At 45.7% G+C, this 23,239-nt stretch overlaps 1 protein-coding gene across 1 annotated transcript in view; it reads right to left on the bottom strand.

The window, feature by feature from the left end:
• NEGR1 (neuronal growth regulator 1) overlaps positions 1-23,239 on the bottom strand; it is a 2,727,005-nt gene that overhangs the window by 1,630,368 nt on the left and 1,073,398 nt on the right. The window lies entirely within an intron of this gene.

The following is a 23,239-nucleotide window of genomic DNA, read 5'->3' as shown; positions in this document are numbered from 1 at the left end:
ATACGGCAGATTTAAATAACATGGTGATTGGAAATATCCCTGAAAAGTATGTAGATGCCAAGGGTGAGTTGCCAGAACACCTGGACTCTCAGCCCAAAGGAATATTTAAAATTCATTCTGTGTTTCCTTATGATTCAAATGAGACAGTGTGCTGCCATCAAGAGGATTGCATAATATTTAATTTAAATGAGAATGAAACAGAAAATCAGCCCATTGAAGTGGAAGCTGATATGCCAAAATATTTAAAAGTGGCAGCTTTACAAAAAGACACAGCCACACAGTTAGAGGAAAGCGCCGAGATTCCCTTACCAGAAGATTTTCCAGAATTTTCCAAAATGGTAGAAGAGCAGATCTCCTTAGCGGATGCGTGTGAAAGCAATGAGGATAGGGACAATCTGAGGGAGATACTCATGGAGTTTATGGATGTATTTGCAAAAGATGCTTATGATTGTGGTTTAACTGATTTACATGTGGCCACACTACCAGAAGGGTGTAGCAGAAATCCAGTGTTTGTACGCCAGTACAGACTACCGCTGGCATGTTTAGAATCATTGGCAGAGATTATTAAAAATTTGGAATCGCGGGGAATCATCAGGCCCATTCATAGCACATCCAATACACCTATTTTAGGTGTGTTAAAGCCAAATGGTCAATGGCGGCTATGTGCAGACTTGAGAGAGTTAAATAAAAGAGTACCAGTATCTAGATGGCCACTGCCATTCATTGATCAGGGCCTAGCTCAGGTACCTGGTTCAAATGTATTTACCACATTAGATCTCACCTCTGGATATTGGTGCGTGCCATTGGCAGAGGAGATACAACATTTATTTTCCTTTACATTTGACAGGACTCAATACGCCTGGCTTAGAGCTCCATTCGGGTACATCAATAGTGGGAGTGAATTTGGCATATTTTTGAGAAAGGCCATGCCGGATGCAGCGGAAAGAGGAACAATAGTTTACGTGGACGATGTCCTGATAAAAAATGAAAGCCTGAAAAGCCATTTTGATGAAATAAGACATGTGCTTGGCCAATTGCAGAAAGGAGGCGCCAAAGTATCTTTGCAAAAAGCACAATGGTGCAAGAAAAAAGTGAACTTTCTAGGGCATGAAGTGACTGAACATGGGCTAAATCCACAAAAGAAGAAAATAGAGGCCATACAAAGATTAAAAGATCCTAAAAATGTGAAAGGAGTAAAAAGTGTATTAGGGATGACAGGCTATAACAGAAAGTTCATTGAAAATTATGCAGAAATCACTCAACCATTGACTAAACTGCTTAAACTGAACACTCCCTGGAAATGGGAAAAAGAGCAGTCTGATGCAGTGGCTAAATTAAAGGAATGTCTTGTAAAGGCACCATGTTTAGCATACCCCATAAAGGACAGGGATTTCTTTATAGAAATAGGTTTTTCTGAACATTGTATGTCAGCAGTGTTATCACAAAAACACGATTTGAATCACAAAACCATTGCCTATGCAAGTAAGGCATTTTCCCAAGTTGAAATTAAATTTAATGAATGTGAAAAGGCCCTATTAACCACTGTGTGGGCGCTACAACATTTCCGCCCCATTGTTCAGGGAGAAAAGGTGATTATTGAAACAAATCATCAACCTTTGCAATTTTTAGAGAGTAAAATAATTAGATCAGGTAATCTAGCGCAATCCAGAATCACTTCATGGACGCTGGCATTACAAGGTTTTCCCGTAGAAGTGAGATATGGACAAAATAAAAAGAACCCAATTGCTCAAGGGTTAGCTGACTTACATAACTGCGCAGCTGAACAAATACCAAATGAAATGGAAGTGGAAACTAGTTTGCAGGAATTTGAACAATCACCACACAAAGCTTTTGATGAAAAAACATGCAAGGATTTGCCAACTGTATATGTGGATGGTTGTGCTTTTCACATTGAAAATGACAGTAATAAACAATTAGTGGCAGGAATAGGAAATGTCTGGTTGAAATGTGAAGGCTTCCCCGTATAGGGATGAGGATTGGAGATAGGAGCAGTCAGGTGGCGGAATTGGCAGCCATTTATAAAGCAATTGCTACTGCAGTTGATAAAAAGTTCAGTGAAATTGTCCTGGTGACTGATTTTGACTATGCACGGAATAGCTTTGTGGAGTATTTGCCTGGTTGGAAAGCAAGAGGCATGGTTACATACAACAAAAAGCCACTTAAACATGGAAAAATTATACAAGCCATAGACAAATTGGTGTCAGAGAATAATTTAACAATATACTGGAGAAAAATTCGTGGGCATTTAAAAACACCAGGAGAGGATAAGGAGGGAAATGATAAGGCAGACCACCTGGCTAAGATTGGGGCTGTGATGGGAGAATTGCTACATATTGATTATTTAATGGGTGAAATACAAATTGATGCAGTAACACGTTCTAAAGCACCAAAGGAGGTAGATCAACCAGTGGTACAGTGGAGTCATGACACGCCAGATCAAGATTTGATTGAGGCACAAAAGAATGATCAAATTTTGGGAATCTATTATAATCATTTAATAGATTGATGGCCTTGGCAAAAAAAGAACAGCCGGCACACAAAATGTGACACGTTTCACGCCCAACTGAGTGATTGTTCAAACATTTGTATCTAATGTGTTTCTCATCACATAGACTTATTAGCTTGATTAACTTGTCCTGGGGAACTCATAATTGAGAAGCACATAGACATGACACAAAGATGTGATTATCAAAACACGTGTGTCCCTTCATTTCGCTGTAAATACTAATGAGTTGTGGGAGCCCTCTGACAAACCTTTTCCAAGCCTCCAAAAATGCCATTCAGATCACATGACAGAGACTGGGAAAGCGTGTTTGCTCTTTGCTCTGGACAAGCCGTAATGGGACAATGAAAGTCAAGTGAAACTCCTAAAAAAAGACAGTCTCAGGGCCTCATTACACGGTAGGCGGTGAGCCATGGCGCTATTAGCGCCATGGCTCATGCCGGTAAAATACCGGCACCGCCTTGGTGGAAAGGGGATTTACCGCCCCATCCCAAGGTTGGAGGGGCGGTAAATCCCCCTTCCGCCATTGCCCTTCCCCATTCCCATTTCAGCCCCATAGGGCTCAATGGGAATGGGGAAGGTGCTAATTACGGCACCGCAATTTAGCGGTGCCGTAATTAGCTCCGAGGTCCCTTAGCGGGTTGGTATTTAACGCCTGCAAAAAGCAGGCGTTAAAGTACCAACCCGCTAAGGGACCTCGTAGTAAGGCGGCAGGGATTTACCGGTACCGGTATTTTACCGGTACCAGTAAATCCCTACCGCCTACCGTGTAATGGGGCCCTCAGTCTCTCATTTCAACACATTTACACTGGATGTTATGTGGATTCCGTACTGTACTAGACTACAATTGTTATGTGGATTCCGTACTGTACTAGACTACAATTTACACACAATTCTGAATGTTGACTTAATGATGGCAACCATATGATTTAACACAGTGCGATTGAAATAACAAAAATAAAACACATGGATTGCACTTTTTTTCGTCATTGGACTTACTTAGTCAAAAATCTCTTCTCAGGAACCATGCTGAAATGTTAAGAAATAAATGGAAATGTCGAGAAGGAGGAGAAGGTACATACTTGCGAGATAATTTTGAATTAAATGCTAATTGAATGCAGGGGAAGGACAACATCAGTACTTCAGTGATGGGAAATAATAAAGAGGCAAATAGACTATGCTCTTCAATTTTACTTTCGCAAAGAAGTTGCTTGTTGTAGAGGGCGTTTACTAATGCATTCCTATGAAATCCGCTTTCACAACCGTGCTGGATTCCTGAGGTATTAAACTCTCATTGAGGATTTAAGCAAGGTGCAGAGTAGAAAATCATGGCAGAGATTCAAACTCCACCCTGCACCCCTGCTAATCCTTGGAGGGGGTAGCAATGGGCAAGAGAGCAAAATGAAGGGGTAAAGGCACTGCACCTCGCATTTGCACTTCCGTGTTTCACTCCACCCATTTTAAAATGACCCCTTTATTTGAATGCAACCAAAGTTCAATCACGTCCAAAAACAGCAGTTCAACGAAACAGAAAAGCCAAAAGCACTCCAAGGTAACCATTGCTTGCAATCAATTCATCATTTTAAGAAGTTGTCACCCAGATAAGCTGAAGCACGATCAATAAAATAGGTTTAAGTATTCAATTGGCAGTCACTGCACACTTGGGCTGGTGGACGAAATTAAGTGTAATACATTATTGCAAAAGGTGATGCCCTCAATGAACCATATGCATTCTACATTTCAAGAGCAGTGTAGCGTGCCTTCACTGCCTTCTTTTCGACCACAAACGCTTCATGTCCTGCCAAAGGCTCTGATCACGAGCTCAACAGTACGAGTTCCAATGACCACATGAGTGTTTGTAACACGACTGTTTTCTTCTCTCCCAAAGATTACCTAATTGGCCCACATTGAATCAGAGGGAGAAACAACATACCACATTCAACTGTTCCTGAAGTCTACAACATGATAGTTGTACTGGAGAAGCTATGGTTAATCAAACCAAATGTGTTATGTATATCCAAAAATTCCTGCCCGATCAATAATATGTCCTTGAATGTTGGAAGTTGAAGTAAAGATTATGACGTTTCATGGTTAAATGAGTTGAAGCACTGTGATTGTCAATCAATTTCACTTTATTGGTGCTCTGAAATCAGAGAACAGGCTTGACCGACTATTTGCAAAAACTGTTCACCTGATGTTTTGCAAATCTACTAGCATACACATTTATTTGAGAACTACTTTAATGAATACACAGAGATCTTGATATTCAGTCTTAAGAGTGGCCAAACAAATCTGAAACCTAGTAATAAAGTTATTGTGAACATGACAGAGAAGCTGCAATAACTCGGAGTCTCGGGAGGACAGCTCAGGGGCAACAACGTGCTCACCTTGGAAGCAAGACGACACAGAGCAACACAGGTTTGATCCCCAGATATGAGATTAGAAACCTCTGGGTATTAAGTATGTTATAAATAATCTAGCATATCATATCATAACAATAGATCTGTGCTTGGTGGTTAGATTGGACACCTCATCAAATGTTCATGGCCTCATTAAATGACACAATACATGGAAGAGTGGAATGGAGAACAATATGTTATTTCATATTCAACTGCCATGTTGTAAAACACAACCATACAACTCTAGCACTTGAGAGCAATTATCTTCAATGATACTGATGATTTTAAAATAGATACCTCAACCGACAGGCAATGGTGTCAACAATACATTGCAATATGAACCAGGTGGTACTGCAATTTTTCTCAGAAATGGAAAGTGGACCACTTGCTTCCGGATAGCTTGCATCATTTTTTTCTGAAAAACATCAGGAATGTTGTGCTTTTTGACATGCTGACTTTATAGGGGAAAATGCAATGAAAGGGAATCAGATTGTAATAAAACGTCCCTAGTAGTCAATGCGTGGAGCCTTGATGGTATAACATCTCTGTGATTGTCTGTTCTCTGTGATTGAATTGATCAATACATTCATATTACTTTTGAGTTAGTTTCATATTTTTGAATTTAACTCTAGGGATTGTTCTTGTTCTTGTCATCCACTCGACCTGATTGTACAAGGTAAATATGTATTTAAGCATGCATGTGTGAAAGAAGTCACTGAGAGAATGTTGAGTGAGTGGTTGGAATGTGTGCCTACAGTTTGTTCCACTCCAGGCGGTTGGAGAGCCTAAGCCTCGGTGATGGGTGCCAGTGGATGCCCTCTGGGGGTTTGCCCCTTACTGAGCTCCTACCTTGTTACATCTTAATAAAAGGAACTTGTACCAACCTTGCTGATGTCTGGACGATCCATCATTGCAACCAACGTGACTAGCTGGTCAGAAACTGGACCCAAGGGGTGCAGGAGCTGTAGAGAAATACAAAGCAGATGGTACCTGCTGCATTGGGTGCAGGGAGAAGTGTAGAAACACACTGCCCCCGGGAATCGGAAACCCACCACCCAGGGTTGATAACGAGGGCTGATATTAGCCAGGTGGATCTTCAGGTCTCTAAAGAGGAGATGTTGAGAGGTAGAGACAAAGAGGGTGGAGGAGAGGTCAGCCCAGGAGAGGAAAAGGGCGAACTGGCGAGGCAGCCTGCAGATAGTGGCCAAAGTGAGAAAGAGGACAGGAGAGATAGAGAGCCTGCAGACCAAGCATTCAAAGGAATAGTCCTGCGTTAGAATGACAGAAGCAGGGATCCACTCTGGGAAAATCAGAGCTACAACCCCACCAGGAGGGTTGGTTCTGGGTTCAGAGAGGATCTTGTAGCCATCAAGAAGTGACAAAACTCGTGACAGAGCTGGCCGTGAGCCAAGTCTCAGTGAGACTGAGTACATCCTCCAGGAGACGGAAGATGTTAGAGGAGTATTTGACTGCAGAGCGAGAGTTAAGAGTAGCAATGTGCAACAGGTTGCCACCTTTGAAGGACTTCTGTGGAGGAGTGCAGATCAGAGGTATGGCCTGAGGAAGTGTTTTTGGTGCAGGAGAATGGGCAGATGAGTAAGAAAGAGATGGCAGGGTAGTCAGAGAGGAAGATGAGAGTGTCAGAGAGGTGGCATAGGAGTAAGGCAGCTGAGAAGCCGGAGAGGGGTAAGTAGGGATAGCAGAAGAAGTGAAGAAGTTGATAAGGCGCAGGACGCATCTAACAAAAAGGAGGAGATTGGGCTGAAGGCCCTGGACCAAGATGTTGCCATTTAAGCAAACATTTAATGATGGTCTTAGAGGAGCAGAAGGGTCCAGGAGGACCTCCCACCGGGTGCCACCATTAACAGGAGAAGAGGAACAGTGAGAGAGATCAGAGAACCTTAAGCTGGGTCCATGTCAGTGAGAGACTCTCTGGAGGAAGCACTAGTGCAGGTATCAGTGATAGGGAGTCCTGGGTTGGAGACCAGGATGTCCCTTGTGAGCTTCTTCATGTCAGACTTAGTGAGAGGGATAGGATAGTCAATATCAGTTAGAGTAGTTAGGGGAGACAGAGAGCGCCATACTGGGTGCGGGGCAGAAAGAGGGGGAGCCCAAGCAGTGGGGGGATATACTGGCAGAGAGAAGGGAGGCACAAAGGGGCACAACAGAGAGGCGAGCACAGCACAGAACAAGAAACACCGGGCCTACACAATCAGGTGCAATACAGAACCCATCAACAAAGCACAAAACACAACAAAGGAAACCTAGAAGTAAATTATGCAGGCAATGCAATGGAATGCCAATATAGTAGAGAACAACACAATGTCAATACAGTAGGGAAAAACAACAGCAGTGTGAAAGTACAGTACATAAACCCAACCCAACTAGTCACAGTACAGAACTAAGGAACCTAGAAAGTAGAGGAATGCAGGCAATGCAACGGTACAGTAGAGAAAACAAAACAAAGGAAAGACCAGGAAACAGTGCACAGGGGTGACAATACAATAGGTCAGAGAATGAAGGGGCAAAATATGCGAGAGGAAGGTAGGGTAATGCTGGGAGGGGAAGCATATACAGGATGCAGGGGACTAAGATGCGAGGGAGGCACACGGCCTAGAATTGTGATGGAGTGCACGTGGCCTAAGTTGTGAGGGAGCACATGCTGCGTACGTTGTGGTGAGGCCTGATGCAAGGGAGCCTACATAGCCTGAGTAGCAGGTAGCACACGCAACCTAACATGCGATGGAGCACATGTGGTCTACGTTGCGAAGGAGCTCACAAGGTCAGGGGAGAAGGTAAGCACATGGGGGTGTTAGGACAAGTTTCAGGGGGAACGCATGTGCAGAGGGAGAGGGTCACAAGGGTCAGCGGGGTGCATGGAGAGTAGCATTTACTAGGTGTAGGACTAGGAGAATCACTCACAACCCCTAATGCATTTAGTATTCAGAGAAGAAAGCCCAAGTAGACACCACACTGTGCACCTAGTAAATTAAGGAGAAAGCCAAAGCACCAAAAACCACACTTGAATTTTCTAGATGTAAAAAAGTTCAAAGCATTAAGAACCCCATGTGCATTTAGAAGGTGGAGAAGACCACAGCACAGATAACCCCACATGCATTTACTGTGTGTCAAAGAAGGAACAGCATTGATAATACCACATGCACTTAGAAGTCATAGAAGAAGGCCAAAGTACAAAAACACCTATGTACATTCTACTAAGCATAAAGTGCCAGAGCACTGAGAACCCCATGCCTATTTATTAGGCAGAGGATGGAGAAACCTACAGCACTGAGAAACCCATGTTCATTTAGTAAGTAAAGGAGAAAGTCATTGCACTGAAAGCCCCACACACATTTAATAGAGGAAAAGGGAGAAGCACTGATCACTAATATTATCAGGTATCTTTACTAGAATGAGAAGGACAAAGTACTGACAATCCTACATACATGTAGTAAGTATATCAGGCCAACACACTGGAAACTGCACGCATTTACTAGGTGGAGGAGAATGCCAAAGTACTGAAAACCACATGCATTTTACCAGGCACAGGAGAACTGAGCAGCACCCAGATCCACACATGCATTTAGTAGTTGTTGGGGAAGGAGAGGAGAAGGACAAGCAATGAGAACCATGTGTGCATTTAGTAGGTGCAAGCAATAGCCATAGCACAGAGACCCAACTTTGGACCTTTCCAAGGCAGACAGGTCCAAAGTACTGTGAGCCCCACATGCATTTACATGGCAAAGAAGGATATAGCACTGAAAAAGCCAAATGCATTTAGAAGGAATATGAAGATGCCAAAGCACTGAGAATCTCTCATGTATTCGGCATAGGAGAATGCTAAATCATTGATAACTCAAAGCATAAATTAGGCAGAGGAGAACACCATAACACTGAAACGAACTCATTCATGTTGTAGACAAAGTAGAAATCCAGCACGCTGAAAACACTATATGCATTTTGTAGGTATAGGAGAATCACAGATGTATTCACTTAAGCAATAAACCCCAAGAAGGGGGGAGGCATTACCACTTCAGGTAATGCCCTGGGGCCCATAGTTACAGGCCATAGCAAAGCCTTCAGTTTTATCTCTGAGTCCAGGAATTAGATATTGTTTTAGACAGCACCATTTTCTTAAATAATTTTTTTAGAATTGTTGTCATCTGTGGGGGTCTAATCTAAACATCTGGTTGGTCAAACCATTGGGCCCGGCCGCAAGGGATTTAGAGGCAGTCATGATTAAATTCAAGATTTCATCTTCGTCTATCTACAAAGTGCATTTAATAGAATTGTCAATATAAGATTGTGTTAGGGGACCCTTAACTGTTTGTTCTTTGAAATAGGACTCCCAAACGGAAGCAGATAGACTGTATGTTTGCTGTAAACTTTGAGATGTTTTTTTATTGTTAATTAGTGCCCAGCAAATGTTAGTTTCAGATGGTAGGAGCGTTTTTAACATGGTCTGCCCATCATTTATCTTACGCATTAATCGATGCCCACGCGACCAGTGTTTATAAATGTTTTTCAGTTTGTTCTTTTCGACAATGAAAGTATCTAGATCAATTTTCTTTGTTCTTAATTCTGTCACATTTCTGTTTAGTTGTCTTTTGTTTATCTATAGGTTTGCTGGTCAAAAGTGGATGCATGAGGTTTTGCTAACATCTTGTTTTTGAATTGAGGTGTGTTCAAGTCCCATAAAAATTCGACATAAGTTCCTGGGGCACTCAGTATTTCTAATTCCTCTGTCGGACACTGCATGACCAGTTGTTGTAACTTCATATTTAACTTCCGGCCCTTGTTTGTAAAGCTAACAATATGATTTCCCCTTGAATTGATCTTTTTTTTAAAACTTTTATTTTTGTTGGCAGAGGCAAATAGCATACACACACATCAGAGCAGCCAAGCATGAAAAAATGAGTAGACAACAGGGTTCAGTGATACATATTAATTGTGAACGATAGCCGGGAAGAGAACACAGCAGCGTAGAGCAACCGATACCAAGGCACATAACAGACATGATCACAGTGAGTTGTCTGCCGAGGAGGGGCCATCCAGGCCGTTAAGATAGCTGTTAAAGGCAATCCTGATGTATTTAGGCCGGGAGGGAGCTGAGGTAGTCCTCCTCACAGTAACGGGACCATGTCAATAGGTTCAGCCATTTCTGAAAAGTAGGAGGGGTAGAGCTCTTCCAGTTCTGCAGAACACACTTTTGGCTATTATACAACCCACATTCAGGAATTTAGCTGCCCCTCTGGCTTCCTCTGCCCCCCATGTTCCAAACAGTGCTCCCAGGGGGTCAGGTTCAATAACAATATCACAAATTTCCGACAGAGTTTTCAGGACCTCATTCCAGAATGCTGCCAGCCTCGGGTAGTCCCAGAACATATGCAAATGTCCCGCATCCTCCGCCCCGTAGCGAGGACAGAGTCGTGGGTCAGAGCGGGCAAACCTGGAGATCCTACGCGGGGTGTAGCATAGCCTATTTAACAAATTACACTGGATGACTCAGGGAGACTCTATTAGTGTGGGAGCACATTTTCCCCCACAATTGGTCTGTGAGTTCTACCTCCAGTTCGGATGCCCAGTCATCCCGATCCCGAGATGGCTGCAACGGGCAGCAGTGAGGAGGAGTTTGTATAATGAAGACACCACCCCGCGGGCCCCACCAGAGTTGGCGATGTAGGAAATCCCAGGAGATTCAAGGGGTTCGCTGGGAAACTCAGGCCAGGCGCCACGAAAGGCAACGCGGAGTCTGTAGTATTGTAGCAGTTCCATCAGCGACCCCGAATTGCCCGGCTTCCAAGTCTGCGGAGTTATGAATAGTCCGTCTGGGTAAAAATCGGTTAGGGCCCGGTATCCCAGGGTCTGCCAGTGTCGTGCCAGGGCCATGTCGTTTATGGGTTCCAACCCAGGGAACCTCCAGGCCGGAAGCCACTTATAGTATGGGTGTTCCTCAGCACCTGCGGCGAATATCCACCCCCAGGCCAGTACAGTGGTTCGGACCGGGGTCCATGGGTGAGTCCGGCTCATATCGCCGGTGTAAGATCAAAGACATTATATCAGTGCCAGACGCCGCGAGGGCTTCCAACTTGATATGCGGGCGAGGGGGGTGGACCAGGGTACCAGTAAGTGGCAAACTGTGCCTGCGCTGCAGTCCAGTACCGCATCAAGTCAGGGGCAGTGAACCCACCTTTTTTGTAGGGGAGTGACATATCAAGCCATTTTTTCCGCACAGCTTGTGTAAATCTGCAAAGTACTTCCTACCGGGCTATACAGGGACATTCGTGAATATGTACAAGAAGTTGGGGAGCAATATCATTTTTACCAGTGATAGCCTCCCCGCTAGTGATAACGGGAGAGAGTGCCAGCAGGATACTTTAGCTTCCGCCAATTCTGCCATGGCCAGGTAGTTGTTAGCTAGGAGAGTGTCTTTGGTCAGGGACACCTGGACTCCCAGGTACTTAATCCCATCAGGGGACCAACGGAGTGGATACTCCGGGGCAGGTTGCACAATGGAGCTTGTGAGAGGGAAGAGTTTGGATTTAGTATAATTGATAGTGAAACCAGAGTATGTACCGAGACGGGTGATGTCGCGCAGGATTGGATCAAGGTGGGCATTTGGGTCTCTGACGAACAGCAGCACATTGTCTGCGTAGAGTGAGATAATTTCAGGGGTACCCTGTAGTCGTATCCCTTTGCGTGAGTGGCGTTCCCTAACATAGTCCGCCATGGGCTTGATGGCCAGGGCGAACAATATCGGGGAGGAACTGGCATCGCTGGCGGGTGCCTCTGAAGAGGGGGAACAGAGCTGATGTTTGAGAATTGACACAGACCCTGGCAACCGGGTAGGTGTATAGCAGCTTGATGTACGCAATCATCTTGGGCCCAACGCCCATGGGCTCAAGAACGAGCCACATGTACTTCCAGGACACCATGTCGAAGGCCTTATGAGCATCCAGGGTGACCGCAACCACACTCACATGTTGATCGATACGTGCCATAACGTTAAGAAGCATTCTGATATTGTGTGACGTAGATCTCCATCGCACAAAACCAGACTGGTCATCGTGCACCATATATGACATAACAGGGAGGAAATGGGTAGCGATCACCCTGGAAAAATGTTGTGTGTCTAAATTCATTAGTGAAAGAGGCCGGTATGATCCACAGTCATCACTAGGCTTTCCAGGCTTGAGCAGGACCGTAATAACGGCCTTGCATAGTGTCAGGGGGAGGGATCCCAACTGGAGCAACTCATTCCAAACCCTGAGCAGCTCGGGGGCCAATATATCTACGTGCTCCTGATAAAATTCAGCCGTAAACCCATCGGGGCCCAGTGCCTTTCCCTTAGGGAGACTAGAAATAGCCTCCACTATTTCATCCAATGTTACGGGGGAATCTAATTGGTCTCTCGTTGTGGGGGAGACAATAGTGTTGGGAATCTGCTCCAGGAACTCCTGCATCTGAGAGTCACTATGTTCGGGGGGTTGAGAGTATAATTCAGAGTAGAACCCTGTGAAGACTTCCAGGATATGCTGGTCAGACCACTGTGTCATCCCCTGATTGTCCTTAACACAGGTAATTTGGGATTGGCCCCACTCTCCCCTCGCTGAGGCGGCCAGCGTTTTGCCGGGTCTATCACCCTCACCGTATTTACACGCAGCCTGTGGGCGGCTGAAATACTGGACTTCACGATTGGCTTGGTCATTAAAGATTTTGAGCTCCTCAATGATCTGGGAGAGGACACCTGGGTCGATCGAAGTCGGGTGGGCTCGCTCCAGGTCCCGTAGTTTAGCTTCAGTGCGGGACAGTGCGGCCCTAATGGTTTTGAGGACTCCCGACTCTCTTGAGATGGATGCTCCCCTGATGAAAGCATCCCAGCGGACCCGCAGGGTGGTGGACTGCAGCGTATTGTGCTTAAAGTAGGACTGAATATCAGCAAGGATGTCCGCCCTAAACACAATGTCCTGCAGAGTGGGCGATTTGAATCGCTATGCATTAATGGTAGGAGCGGGTATACCCAATTCCAGGGTTATCAGAACCGGTGAGTGGTCAGATAGTGTACGTGCAAGAATACGTGTTTCAACGACCCTGCCAGCATAGGGCCGGATAACAGGAACACGTCGATCCTGGAGGAACTGTCATGCACCAAAAAATAGTAAGTGAACTCCCGAATTTGCGGATGTAGTGCCCGCCATGCATCATGAATGTCGAGTGTCACGCTATGGGTCAATAGCCTACGTGCAGTGCCAGACAGGGACCTAGGGGCCGTGCAGGATCTATCCATCATGGTGTCAAGTATGAAATTCATATCCCCACCCCAGATGATCTGCATCCCCAGGTACCCCAACAGTATGGATACAACCTGATCAACAAATTCAACAGAATCAGTATTAGGGCCATAGGTATTCACCAGCAGAAAATCTCTGCTGTCTATGGCACAGTGCAGCACCCTATATATTTTCCCTCAGGGTCTATATAGCTCTTGTGGAGAACAAACTTAAGCGATGTATAGATCAGTGTTAACACCCCTCTGGCACGTGTGGAATATGAGGTGAAATATCTATGTGGACCTCACATGGCGCAACGCATTTGGCCAGAGGGCCTGCTGAATGTGTCTCCTGCAGGAGCAGTATTTTACAGCCGTGTCTGCTGGCGTATGCAATAATTTTACGAGCCTTGGTATAATTGCTCAGGCCCCACGCATTCCAGGACATCACCGTTACCGCCATCCTAATGGTCTAAGTAACATACACTTGAACGGAGAGCCCATGGAGTGTGTTGCCCGCAAAAGCAACATTTTACCCCCATGCCTGATGGAGTATGTCCTGATTTCCCGAGCCTCGGTACAGTTAATCAGTCTCTGAGTGCTCCCGGGCACCACAGCCATAGAATCACAGAGAGCTAGTGTGCGTCCCACCACTGCTGTAATAGTCTAGGTGTAGGGAGAGGCCCCCTCCTATGTGGGTGCCCCGATATCGTGCGGTCTGCCAATCCGTCTCTGCCTTTTATCATAACATTTCCCCAATCCCCAATAATACCACCTCCCACCCTCACTGCCCACCCCCAACTTGCAGTGGATATCCCTCACCCCCCAATACAGGCGTCACCCATTAACCGACACCCCCTAAGAAGTAGAGGTCGGGGGGCAAGGTCCAACAGAGACAAGCCCCTAACAGTGCCCAACAGGGGCCAAAAAGCAGTGACAACCAACAAAACATAAGCGTTGCAATTGCAGCGAGTTGTGCTGTTGCCGTGTGGGCGACTCTTCAAGCATCGTGTAGGACAGCGAGAGCTGTCAGAAATAAGTTCTGCGGTAGGCGGACATCATGTCAGGCCCCCATAGCTAGCTGGCCATTACAGGCGAGATGACACTGAAGAGGTATCTGGGGCGCATGGCCAGACCGGGCAAAGGGGAGCAATGTCCATCGTACCCGGGTCGAGCCACGGCCTGGCCAAGCGCAGGGGGGGCCTGGATCGGTGAATATGCAGTACAGTATTGCCATGAACACATTCCGAATCACGGATTTACTGAATGGGACAGTGCCTCACTGGATTGGGCATCGTTGGGGAGGTCTCCCACTGGATTATGAAGTGGTATATGCGCCTCAATGAATTTCACTGCTTCGTCCAGGACAGTGAAGAAGTATAGTTTGCCACTGTGTGTAATTTTGAGGCGTGCCGGGAATATGATGGCGTACGGGACATTGCGTTCCCTAAGCAGCTTCTTGACTCCAACAAACTGACGCCTCTCCTGCTGTACAGCAATTGAAAAATCTGGGAAGATCCTAATAGTGTGGGACTCAAGGCGTAGGTCTCCCTTCTCACGTGATAGGCGGAGGATGAGGTCTCTGTCCCGGTAATTGAGAATCCTGGCTATGATGGGCCTCGGGATGTCGCCTGCTTTGGGACGTGGTGACAGAGCTCGGTGGGGTTGTTCCATTGTGAAATATGGTGACAGAGCCGGGTTGCCTAGCAAGTCTTTGAGCAAGGTTTCAACAGTGTCCTCCATGCGCCCCTTGAGGGCATTCTCAGGGACCCCTATAATACACAGGTTATTTTCTGCGAGAGCGCGATTCGAGGTCATCGCACTTTGCTGTCACACCCTTCATGTCTCGCGACAAGGAAGCAACAGTGTTCTGCAGTGCATGTATCTCATCTTCATTCGTCGTCGGCATCAGTGATTCTGGTCCCCGCCTGATCCACCCGTGTTTTCAAAGAGGCGACGTTGATGTCATCTAACTTCTCGTGAAAGGAGGCGACATTTTTGGCCATGGATTCCATAATTGTAGTCAGGTCAGGGGCCATTGCACTGGGGTGCGGGCCAACCTCCGGCTCCTCGTGCAGGTCTGATGTCTGACCCACCTCTCCCCTCGGAACAGCTTTGGTGAAACAATCCATGGCTCCCCCTTTGGAGGTCCCCCTGGACTTGTTCGGCATCTCTTGTACCACCACGGGGTGGTGAGGGCCAGAGGTATGGCTACAAGAGGAGAGTAAATGGCCAAAGGACTGGGGGGGCCGAAGGACAACAGGTGGTATTGCTGCAACAGTTGTGTAGCAGGCCCAGGTAGTAGCAACGGCGAGGTAGCCGCTGTCAGATTGATAGCGTGAGGCTGCACCCATGGATAGAAGGGGGGGGGCACCAGCCCACGAAGGTTAGCAGGTACCAGGCAGCTGCAATTGTTAAGTTGTGGGGGGGCACCCCTTGTGCAGACAGAAGATGAGGGTCCAGCCAGGCAGGTCGCGCGCCACCAAGAGCCCATCCACTGCAGAGAAGGGGTAGCGCAAAGGCCTGGCACCAGTGTTCACAGGGGGCCCCCAAGCTGTTGATGTGCAATAGCAGGAAGGGTCATGGAGCAGTCCCTGCCCCAGCGGTGGGGATTCAGTGTGTAAGGCCGAGAGGAGTTCTCCACAGTCCACTCTCAGGGTGTGTTGGCTGCGTATTATGGCCCTGAGCTGGCGAGCTTGGCAGCGGGCCGAATGGAAGCCGGGGGCGCAGCGATTCCCCCAGGATGGGCCCTGCACCGCTCCTCACCTTGTCAGTGCGGTATCCTCAGGTCTGTCGCAGCCGTCAGGCTGCAGCTCTGCTGTCCCTTGTGGCCGAGCAGTGAAGTCTCTCACTCCGGAGGGGAGGATAGAGGCCGTGGCGCGCTCCAGCGACGGCCCCAGCAACGGATTGTTGTCACCGCGGAGTGCCCCAGAGGAGGCCGCCATGGCCGATGGCACATCTAGACACCCCGAGCGGGCCACTGACAGCCCTGCCCGGCCCCCGGAGGGAGAGGGGGAGCCCCCGGGCGGCACATCACGCACTCCACTGCCAACCAGGCACGCGGGAGCCCGAGGAGGAGGGAGCCCCGGCAAGTCAGTAAGCTGCCACAGAAGGGGGCTCGCAGATGGGCTCCCATAGTCCGATAGAAGCCGACATTTTTCAGGGTGCAGCCCGACACCAAGGGGCAGCCGCCCAGCTGTAAAAGTAGTGTACTAAACAATGTAGAATGCAGATGCAGGCGGATAAGAGCAGTAGCCACAAAGAGCTCAAAGGATAAGCTGCCATCTTGGGCTGCTCCACAGCGCCACCCTCCCCTTGAATTGATCTGAAGTTTAGAAACATAAGTCTCCTCACTTTCATACCTTTCCAAAAGAGAGAGCGATTCGTAAAGCGGTATGGTCATTTTGTCTCCAGGGGGCAACCGTAAACCATTTGCACTGATAGAATAAATCAGGAGTCACAATAAAGTAATCTATTATGGAGGAGTTCTTGCCATTTGACCAAGTTCCCAAAGGAGGACAGTCAGAACTGATGTTGCCATTCCCAATGTTCAAATTCCAATTTGTGAACAACTGTTCCCATTGTTCGCCATTGTTATTACTTACTGAGAATTTTGATAACAGCCTTGTGGCTGGGGAACAACATGCATTAAAATCCCCACCAATAATGATGAAATCATCTGGAAACTTTATGTTCAACTTGATAAGAATGTGAGAAAGGTCTTCTCAAAATGGTGATAATGTGCGGGAAGCTGGATTCTAATTGATATTAATCACTTGGAGACCTTTAACTGTTGCATGTGACAACTGAGTACCAGAATGCCTTGAATATCGTTACTGATATATTTAATATTATGGCTTAGCATATTTTTTAAAGCTGTCAAAAGACCGCCTGAAGGGCACCCACGTGTGGAACTAGTTGCTAACTGAAACACAATTAGTTGTGTGACACATTTCTTGAAATGTTCTGTTATGTTACTTGGCATTTATATAGCGCCTTATGTATCATTGGTATGACCTCAAAGCGCTGGTAGGTTGAACGCCCTCGGGAACCGCAGTTCAAGTCAGTAGAGGGAGAGAGAGTGTTGTATGATGGTGCATGGGCGCACCGGATATGTGTGCAGCTGGTGTGGTTGTTGCATGATAGCCGCTTCTTAGCAGTAGGTGTGGTGCTGAGGAGATCATTTGGATGGGTTCAGTCTGGAGGGTGGACACCCAGACTGAGTTCTGGCTGCATTAGGCCTGAGGAGATGCCTAAGCCAGCCGGTTGTGCTCAGCTAGCTGTGTTTTATTAGGATGATGAAGTGTTTGTGGGGTAATGTTAGTATGAGAACAGCTAGGCCGAATGTGTCACAGCATAGCTGTGTTCTAGTTGAATGATGGTGTATAGGAGAGAATAAGAGTAGTTGTGTGATAAGGTGGTTATCAGTAAAGCGCTTGCAACCAAGCACGAGAGCAGGACAGGGGGCGTACATAGCGGCATACGTATATAATGCTACAGGATGGATAGGGTAAACATGTGATACAGATAACATGGGGATACAGGTACATAGCATATACATAACACAAATAGGAGATACATAAATATACAGGGCTATATCCACTCCATCCACTAAAGTTTAGCACAGTGACGATATTAGGCACACTTTCTAAATTCAACTATACCACAGTGACGCTATTAGGTACACTTTCTAGATTCAACTATACCACAGTGACGCTATTAGGCAGACTTTCTAGATTCAACTATACCACAGTGACGCTATTAGGAACACGTTCTAGAATCAACATCAGCGCAGTGATGCTATTAGGCACACTTTCCAGATTCAACTATACCACAGTTACGCTATTAGGCACACTTTCTAGATTCAAACTTTAGCACAGTGACGCTAATTAGGCACACTTTCTAAATTCAACTAAACCACATTTACGCTATTAGGCATACTTTCTAAGTTCAAACTTTGGCACAGTGACACTATTAGGCACACTTTCTAGATTCAACTATACCACAGTGACACTATTAGGCACACTTTCTAAATTCAATTATACCACAGTCACGCTATTAGGCACACTTTGTAAGTTCAAACTTTGGCATAGTGATGATATTTGGCACATTTTCTAAGTTCAAACTTTGGCAGAGGGACGCTATTAGGCACACTTTCTAATTTCAACTATACCACAGTGATGATATTAGGCACATTTTCTAAGTTCAAACTTTGGCAGAGTGACGCTAATTAGGCACGCTTTCTAAATCCAACTATATCACAGTTACGCTATTAGGCACAGTTTCTAAGTTGAAACTTTGGCACAGTGACACTATTAGGTACACTTTCTAGCAGGGGAGTTGCTAGGTCTGGAAAAGATCCGGGGCTAAGCTGATGTCGGAACTGTTGGGACTGGGGGCTAGCTAGTCTTTTGGCTGTAGCTCCTGAGATTCTATCCGGGGCTACCACCAAAAGATCAGGGGCTATAGCCCCCTTAACCCTCCCCTAGCAACGCCCCTGCTTTCTAGATTCAACTATACCACAGTGACGCTATTAGGCACACTTTCTAAATTCAAATTTAGCACAGAGACACTATTAGGGCACACTCAATTATGTTGGGAATACCAACTACCATATCATATCATAACCTTTTAATAGAGAAGAAGAAATAATAAGCTATTGTGCACCTTAAATTAGACTACAACTTTCAAAAGGACAAGTGAGTGGGTGGTTGAATCGAGTGGGCGGGGGTTCTTAAACATGCAATTCCTGGATGAGATAGGGTGCAGGTGCGGGATGTGTGGTGATCTGGGAGAAAGCAGTTCATATAAACTAGCAGAGTTTCTCTTTACAAGCATTTTATTTTGTTGTTCAACAGGGCAATGCATTCACTTTGTCAGGGTGGTGCTTGGGCCCATGCACAAAATGTCTTGTAAACACATTAGGAGTTGGTCCCCATGTTAAAAGGTTTATTTTATAACCCGCACAGGGGAGATAGACTTGGTGTGAAGTAGAGTTAAAAAGAGCAAAGTTGGTTAAGAAATGGTGGTCCACACTGATAAATACAAACATATACTAGAGTTTGAACACAAGCAAGCAGTAACACAATACTGGTTTAGCAAAATCACCATAAAACCTATATAACAACCACAGTTTGGTAACACCCAAATGGGTTGCCTACCACTTTAGAATCAAGACATACATAGGAATATGCAGTGTAAATGGCTAAAGTGGGATTGGGGGTTGGGGGATTAAGTGTAGTTTCACAAACCTTAAAATGGCTAGTATACCTTAACACGTTCTAACACTGCTTAGGAAGTCCATCCCTGACCTGTTTGGAGTGGAATCTTTTAGAATCATTGATCTTATTAGGCTGGGTTCTTCAAACAAACACTGTATAAAGCTCTCAGTTAGTCCTTGTGCACGCGGGGGAGGACGCCTGGGTAGCAGCATGCATTGGTGCCACACATTTTACATTCGGCACACCCTTGGGAGCATCAATTTAAGCCATCTGGTTGAAGGAGGCCCTTCCTTGTGGTGAGAGACTGTGGCAGCAGCAGGTTGGTGAGTACCCAGTAGAGTTCCAAGGAGGAGGAGGAGAATGATGACAATGATGATGATTACTGTATTTATTGAGCGCAGACCTAGCTTCGAGAAGCAGCGGAGCACTTTACAGAGGTATAGAACAATAACAACGGAGCGATTTACTGAGGTACACAACAATACAGATGCATAATGGAGCGCTTTTCTGAGGTAGCAACAGAACAGATATACAGCGGGGGTAGGATACAGTGGAGCACAGTAGAGGGGTACAGCTGTACAAGGTGGCGGGGAGGAGAAGGGTGGGCGGCATTTAGCGAGTCAGATGGCACAGGAAGCAAAGTGATGTCCTAGGTGTTGAGGAGGAGAGAATCCTTGAAGAGGTGGGTCTTGAGTTCATTTCTGAATTGTAGGAGAGTGGGGGTGAGGCTGATGCTTGCAAGGGAGGTTTCATAGTCTTGGGGTGTAGGGGAGGTTTCATAGTCTCAGGGCGTAGGCAGAGAAGGCTTTGTTTTCTGGTGCTTTCCTTTTTGCAGGAGCGGATTTCAAGTCTGCACATGTCCTGGCTTCTGGAGGAGCTCTGTCCGTCGGAGATGCTGAGTTTCTCTGTGAGGTAGCTATGTGACTGCCTTATAAATGATGCAGCAAGGCTTGAAGGTGATTTGCACATGCAGTTGGGGCCAGTGAAGGTCGATGAGGGCTGGGGTGATGTGTCGTATCTGCGTAGACCTTTGATGGGGCGTGCAGCTGTGCGTAGGACACTTCTCAGGGCTACAAGGGAAGACAACCAGAGGCTTCTGAGGTGGGATAGGACCAGTGCTTGAATGGTGGATCTAAAGCTGTCCAGAGGGAGGAAGGGCTTGACTTTCCAGTTTCCCGTGATGAGGCAGTAAGGGGCCTGTACAAGGCTACAGTCCATTTCCAAGCAGGAGCAAGCAAATTGCACACCCGGTGAAGACTCTGACCTTGGAAAAGCAATGGATGCAGTGCAGGACTTCAAACTGGTTGTTCCCCCCAGAGGAGGAAGGCACCTGCTTCAGGTCTTCCCAGTCGATTTGAAGTCAGAAGTACACCATCACAGTAGCAGTCTTCCTGCAGGTCTCTAGCGTTCTTTTGGCTTCAGCTGCTCAGACCATGTGATAGATGCTCCCAAATTGCTCCAGGTACTCCTTTCATACTGAGTTCTTGCTGGCAGGGGGGCAGCCCACCTATGGACAAGACCTGCAACATCTAGGCACAGTCAGGAGCAACCTGCCATCACACATTCTACCCAGCAACATGTGCCCTGCCTGAAGTGTGCATTGGGTCCGGCCAGTCCCAAAACCCAGTTTGTCTGTTAATGTACATATAGCACTGACTGTGAGTGCTGCTTTGCAAGGCTCCCACTCAAGTGCATGCTATTATATGGCAATTTTCAACCGGAAGAGGAAGGAAGATGACCAGCAAAGAAGATGGCACAAAGAACAGGGCTTTTATCACAAGGAGCAGCCATTTTGAATATTTGGTACTCAACAAAGCATTACCAATGTACAAAATTAAATGATGGTGCACTGTGAAAATGCAGAAAAGCTGTTCACAGAGAGTTTATTTAAAAAAAATTAAAGGGACATAGAATGTTTCTGTAGAACTCCATTAAAAGTAGCTTGTGCTTTACTATAAAAATAAAGGTGAAATTGGTAACAAGGACTGCCAACCAGTGCATCCAAAACAAAATGAGAGAAACAGGTGAGTGAGGTGAAAAAGCCCCAAAAATCAACAAGGGACCAGGGAAAAAGCAGGTATGCTGCGGTACTCCATTGCAATCTATAATGGAAAGTCACAAAAAGAAACCATTAATATACCACCTGAAAGCAATGTTCGAGTTTTCATTCTCTCGCTAGTTTTATGGTAAACTGTATCATTTGGACTAAGTTTCTGAAAATATGTGAGAACTCTTTTCTCAGTCTTACTTACACACTTTGGTACTCTTGACTAATATTCCCAAAATGCATTGGCTTTACTTTCCTTCTCCCGCAGTCTTTATTTCCCAATTTGGTTATTTACTGACATTTGCCATAATTCAAGGACTATGCTTTCTTTCTCTGTCTTTACTGGACACTTGGTACGTAATCTACAATTCTAGCTATCATTGTCTCTCACTCTTCATTTGAATGTGTGGGTATTTTAATTACATTTTCCAATGTGTATAGTCAGCCCCAGATCTTGTTCTCTCACCTCCTTTTATTGGTTTCTTGTTCCATCTCCGGATTTCCTGAGAACTCCCAACATAGTGTTTTTTCAGCTTTTTCATGGAACAGCTCTCTGTTCTGCAGATCAGTTTCATCACTCGAGATCTGGCAGAACCTCTTGTGTGATAGCATCTGCAGTGGCCCTTAATCCTCTGGTGACGCTATCTCCAATACTCTCTACCAATGTTCAAGTCTCAGAACTCATCCAACTACTTGTAACCTCTGAAAGCTTTCTCTGGCAGGTCAGAAGAAGGAGACAGACTTGTTACTTCCATTTGTGACGTGTTTATTTAATAAAGGTGAAAATGCCTAACTTTCCCTAAGCTATGGGTTTCCCTACCCAACAAAACTAATTAGGGTGCACATCAGTTGTCTGCGAGTCAGAAATAAGTGTCTATCATCCAAAAACTAAGCTAAACTGGCCCTTCCACTGAACAAAACCAACTAATTCACAGGAGAATGACTCCCTTCTCCTGTGGGCTCATTTCTCAATAACCTTCTTCAATATCTGTCTCTGATCAGGTGGTACAGTTCGTGGAATGGGCCTTTCCCATATTCCTTCTCTTGCTTGTCTTGACCTCTAGATATGTTATGGATTTGATCTCTTGTTACTTGCGGTTTTTCTGCGCTTGGTTTCTCACACAACAAGTATTTAGTCTTTCAATGTGCACGCTTTTTCTTGATCAGTATCAATTATATTCTTCTCATTAGAATTTCCATTATCTTTAGAATTTGTCAGCATAAAACTATATCATAGTCCTTGAAAATGATTTCAGCGATTTCTTTGTGCTGAAATGACAGGGGACCCTGTGTGTTCCAACATAATAATTTAGTACATTTTGAAATGTAATGTTGGGCATCAGTCGTAGTCAAATGTTGGAACATTTTTGATATGATATCCGGGAGGAGAGATAGTAATTTCTCACTGTCTTTATTTGCATGAACTGCACTTATTCCTTTTGATCGAATTGTTTCCATTTCTGCTACTTGTTGCCCAAACATAAATGGTCGTTTGGGGTTGCACAGTATTAGCACTAGGGCAAATATTTGGACCATATTAGAAAACCATAGCATTATTACAAGTTTTCTTTTGCATGGTATTAGCACTGGGGAATAGTTTCCCCTTGGGCAAATACTCTGCTTTCTATGCATTTTACACCTGTGCATATTTTAGCCTAGTGGTAAAGCAACGATAACAGATGCACACAAGTGAGATTGTATGACGTTATCTCAGCGTCTAAAAGAAATACATGGATGAGGAGGAAGCAGCGATTTCTGAAATCCCCTTCTTTTGATTTC

The sequence above is a fragment of the Ambystoma mexicanum genome, chromosome 1q (assembly GCF_040938575.1).
Source record: "Ambystoma mexicanum isolate Mex_15411 chromosome 1q, UKY_AmexF1_1, whole genome shotgun sequence".
Classification (NCBI taxonomy): Eukaryota; Metazoa; Chordata; class Amphibia; order Caudata; family Ambystomatidae; genus Ambystoma; species Ambystoma mexicanum.
Note: the sequence above shows the minus strand (reverse complement) of the source record. Positions and strands in the feature narration are given on the sequence as shown.